The sequence below is a fragment of the Silurus aristotelis genome (genome assembly GCF_946808225.1).
Source record: "Silurus aristotelis genome assembly, chromosome: 12".
In the NCBI taxonomy this organism is placed as follows: domain Eukaryota; kingdom Metazoa; phylum Chordata; class Actinopteri; order Siluriformes; family Siluridae; genus Silurus; species Silurus aristotelis.
In genome coordinates this window covers 15,204,070-15,209,069 of record NC_139585.1, presented here as the reverse complement: position 1 = coordinate 15,209,069, position 5,000 = coordinate 15,204,070, and the positions used below count along the sequence as shown (strand labels likewise).

The 5,000-nt window shown below is 38.8% G+C and overlaps 1 protein-coding gene across 2 annotated transcripts in view; it reads right to left on the bottom strand.

Moving 5' to 3' along the window:
* The window catches only part of dnmbp (dynamin binding protein), a 35,914-nt gene that overhangs the window by 30,010 nt on the left and 904 nt on the right, over nucleotides 1–5,000 (bottom strand). The gene's annotated exons all lie outside the window — the stretch shown is intronic.

The following is a 5,000-nucleotide window of genomic DNA, read 5'->3' as shown; positions in this document are numbered from 1 at the left end:
ATTCTCCAGCTATATCTCTGTTCTGCAGGAAGCATTGTGGCACACAGGCCTGAAATTTGATCTGCTGACTGCCTGCTTTTATTTATTGAAGAGGACTGATTGCTTACCAACAATGAGAGACACTCACACTGCACTTTTATATTCAGCAGTGAGCATGTATTCAGAGCTGGAATTGTCTTTATTGTTGTTGTTTTTTTTTTTGTTTGAATACCTCTCTTTGTTTACTGTTCAGATATTGTGCTTTGTGACTACACAGTGAAGTCTAGGAATGATGCCTCCAGGAAAGTGCCGACATTTAAAATAAACAAGTTCTAGCAGGTGAGGCAGTAAATAACTCAGTAAGATCAGTAAACAAATGTATCTTTTTTTTTCGTTTCTGCACATAACTTATGGTGGAAGAAGGCAACAGCTGGTTTAAATAACACTTCACCTTTTAAGTTTTAAAAACAAGGACAGCAAAGAAGCAAATCTGCTGATATTTGCTACTTCCAGAAATACACGATAAGTGTATAAAATGTCAGTTTCATAAATCTAAGATTTAAAACATATCTAAACACATTAGGACCACGTCATACACAGTTTAAGATCTTTAACATGGCAGTGCTCAGATCTTGAATAAGGCAACGCTCAGATTTCATCATGTACAATATAGAGGCTCAGAGCCACTGACTGGAGCTGGTAAAAAAAAAAGTAAAATGAGCTGGTAAAAAAAGAAAATCCTCAATAAATCTTTACCAAAGCTCAGTCATATCTCTCACTTCTCCTTTTATTTTGTTCTGTTCTCTTTCTTGTATCTTTTTGTAATGCCACACAGCTGTTTTTTAAAACCTGAAAAACACACTTTATAACTGGAAAGATTCCTGTAGTTATCTCTCTTCCTCAAAAAGCTTTTTACTCACTCATTCCACAATTCCTCACTAACATGCTAAGACTCTGTACTGACATCATTCAGATGGGAAAGGGGAGTTGTTTAGGGAAATCCACAGCACATGAGCAGATGGGTGGAGTGTCTCCCCAGTGCAATTTTTCTGACAGAGGACTGAGTTGTATTTAGAAAGCTGTGCAAGCAAGTTTCAGAGGTCTCATAAATCTTATACAAAATCTTTATGAATTATAATGAACTTGCGCATTTTTTGTAATAAGAAACATAATGATTGCTAATCATCCTGACTCACAAATCTGTAATCATAAGAGCCTGTTGCCTTCGCTAGCTCAAACATGGCACACAGCCAATCATGTACAGCAGTCTCTGAATGAGGATACTGGACTACTGCCCATCGCATCAAACTAAAATCTCCAATAAATGTTATGCAATACAAGACTGCGTTTCAGTAAGAAAAAAAAAAAGAAAAGAAAAAAGAATGATTGAGAAATGGAAAGTAGTAAGTAATAAGGGACATTGACTTTTTGTGCCATTTCAAAAATATCAGTTTTTGTGTTGCCTCCCACACATCTGCTGTCATCACACCCCCGTTACATATCTGTATACATTAAATGAAAAATCAGTTAATGCTGTTATGTATGTAACTCTGAATTTGTAAATTTCAAATAATCACAATGGACCCTGTAAATATGACCCAGAAACTGAATGTATATATGCGTGCCAAAATCTCAAAAAGGTCACAGAGTGACCATATTACAGTGTATGTGATATAAATAATGTCATACAGCCATAGTTTATTGTTATTCTGGTATAGTGTTTTCCAGTGTTCATAAACCCCTAGTCACAGTTGTAACTAGAATTCTACTCAGTCAGGGGTGGTCAGAAAAAGAACCTACCTAATACAGAACTAACTGGAAGGCAACAGCAGTGCAGATGTTCTGGAACAGCACACATCTACACAATGGCCAAAAGGAGAGAACACTCTTTGTAGTGATGTGTTGCAATGACAGGAGCCAGATATTCCACTCATATGTAGACCAGGGTTATGCTATTTAGCTTCCAGTTTAGACGAAGGGGCTCACAAAGCCAAAATGTTTGCTCTTAAGGAAAATTTCAAATAGAGACATCTTCAAAAAAGTTGTGGTGTTACAATCCTGGCAGGGAGACAGGATTCACAATGCTATGACACAATATACATACTTTCACATGAATCATTTGTAGGAGGAATAGTACTCTAGAAATTATACAGTGGGCTGGATTCATTAATGAAATGATGACATGTGGATACCATTTATTTCCACCTAAAAGTGCATTAGATATTTATACTAAGGCTTCTTGTATTCATACCACAGCCTATCCATTCTGACCCTGTGGACTAATTTGAAAAATGGAGAGGCTGATATGTAATAGCTCTGCAGGTGATGTAGTGGCCACTTTAGAAAACATTCAAACATATAGAGTCAAAGATCTAGTTAAAAGACAACAAACGCCAAACAAACAAAAACAAAAAAACAAAACAAACAAAAAAGTAGTTACATAAGCTCGTGAAATTCCACATCAAGCTGAGACAGAAGGAAAATACAAACTAACATCAGATCAATGAAAATAAGCGATAAAACAAATACTCTATTTCATCTGCTATATACATTGAAAATCTTAAAACAAGCACAGATCATGTCATGATAGAATAAAATTTTTAAAATAAAATGAGATTATCATTTACTTTAGTCCAGAGATGTCCAAATGGGGAATGTCACTTAGAAAACCTAAGGCATAAAATATGGAGCATCTTATTTATTTAAAATATTTTTGCTGCTTGGATTAAATAACTTTTTTCTACACTGTATGTCACAATGCAAAAGACAAGCGCACGAGGAACAAGAGAAAGTTACAAGAGGTGTTATTCAAGGCAGACTGATGTCAATAAAGAACTAAGAGGAAGAGGGATAAAAAGCACCAAGCATGTTTCTTACAGAGAATATAGGCTTTCTAACATAGAACAAGGGAATATTCATATACTTTTAATTAACCCATCATTCAACATCACGACAAAATTACAGAAAGTTATTCTATAGTATAAAAGAGCTGTTATAAAGTTATAAATGTTATAAAGTAAAAACAGAAATTGTCATAGATGTAAATTTGAGTAAAAATCAGGATATGCAACCTGAATTTGTAACATTCTCCAAGACTTTGTTACATTCTGTAATTCTTAATTCCATTTCAGTTGTCAAATAACTCAAATATCACTTCTAATAACTTTGTGAGTAACATTGTGTGGCATTTTGACCAAATCACCACAGCAGGTATACTATAAGTTAGTTCGTACAATACAAGACAGTATTTTATGTGTCCATTATTTTTATGCCACAACCCAAATATATGTCATACCTTTTCTCTATACATACCTTTTGCGCTATGAGCTCATAATCAGATGCACAAAACTGTCAACCCTCATCTGCTCAACTCAGATCAAACCACAGAATAAATCTAAATAAAAATTGTGCCATAATTTCTCACTACTCTCATGATTATGGACCTGGATACCAGAGATCTTAATACTGATATTGTAACACAGTCCTCTCAGCAAACACATCAAGTGTTGAATCAACTGTCACCAGCTGCCATTTGGCAGGTGAGCAACAATGACATCTGACCACCTCTCTCTCTCTCTCTCTCTCTCTCTCTCTCTCTCTCTCTCTCTCTCTCCTACACTTACACTCTCTCTCTCTCTCTCTCTCTCCTCTCTCTCTCTCTCTCTCTCTCTCTCTCTCTCTCTCTCTCCTACACTTACTCTCTCTCTCCTACACTTACTCTCTCTCCTACACTTACACACTCTCTCTCTCCTACACTTACACACTCTCTCTCTCCTACACTTACTCACTCTCTCTCTCTCTCTCTCTCTCTCTCTCTCTCTCTCCCCTACACTTACACTCTCTCTCTCTCTCTCTCTCTCTCTCTCTCTCTCTCTCCTACACTTACTCTCTCTCTCCTACACTTACACACTCTCTCTCTCCTACACTTACCTCTCTCTCTCTCTCTCTCTCTCTCTCTCTCTCTCTCTCTCTCTCTCTCTCTCTCTCTCTCCCCTACACTTACTCTCTCTCTCCTACACTTACACACTCTCTCTCTCCTACACTTACTCTCTCTCTCTCTCTCTCTCTCTCTCTCTCTCTCTCCCCTACACTTACTCTCTCTCTCCTACACTTACACACTCTCTCTCTCCTACACTTACACACTCTCTCTCTCCTACACTTACTCACTCACTCACTCTCTCTCTCTCTCTCTCTCTCTCTCTCTCTCTCTCTCTCTCTCTCTCTCTCTCTCTCTCTCTCTCCCCTACACTTACACTCTCTCTCTCTCTCTCTCTCTTTCTCTCTCTCTCTCTCTCCCCTACACTTACTCTCTCTCTCCTACACTTACTCTCTCTCCTACACTTACACACTCTCTCTCTCCTACACTTACACACTCTCTCTCTCGTCTCTCTCTCTCTCCCCTACACTTACACTCTCTCTCTCTCTCTCTCTCTCTCTCTCTCTCTCTCTCTCCCCTACACTTACTCTCTCTCTCCTACACTTACTCACTCTCTCTCTCTCCTACATTTACACACTCTCTCTCTCCTACACTTACTCACTCACTCTCTCTCTCTCTCTCTCTCTCTCTCTCTCTCTCTCTCCCCTACATGTACACACTCTCTCTCTCTCTCTCTCTCTCTCTCTCTCTCTCTCTCTCTCTCACTTACACTCTCTCTCTCCTACACTTACTCTCTCTCTCTCTCTCTCTCTCTCCCCTACATTTACACTCTCTCTCTCTCTCTCTCTCTCTCTCTCTCTCTCTCTCTCTCTCTCTCCCCTACACTTACACTCTCTCTCTCTCTCTCTCTCTCTCTCTCTCTCTCTCTCTCCCCTACACTTACTCTCTCTCTCCTACACTTACTCACTCTCTCTCTCTCCTACATTTACACACTCTCTCTCTCCTACACTTACTCACTCACTCTCTCTCTCTCTCTCTCTCTCTCTCCCCTACATTTACACACTCTCTCTCTCTCTCTCTCTCTCTCTCCTCTCTCTCTCTCTCTCTCTCTCTCTCTTACACTTACACTCTCTCTCTCCTACAC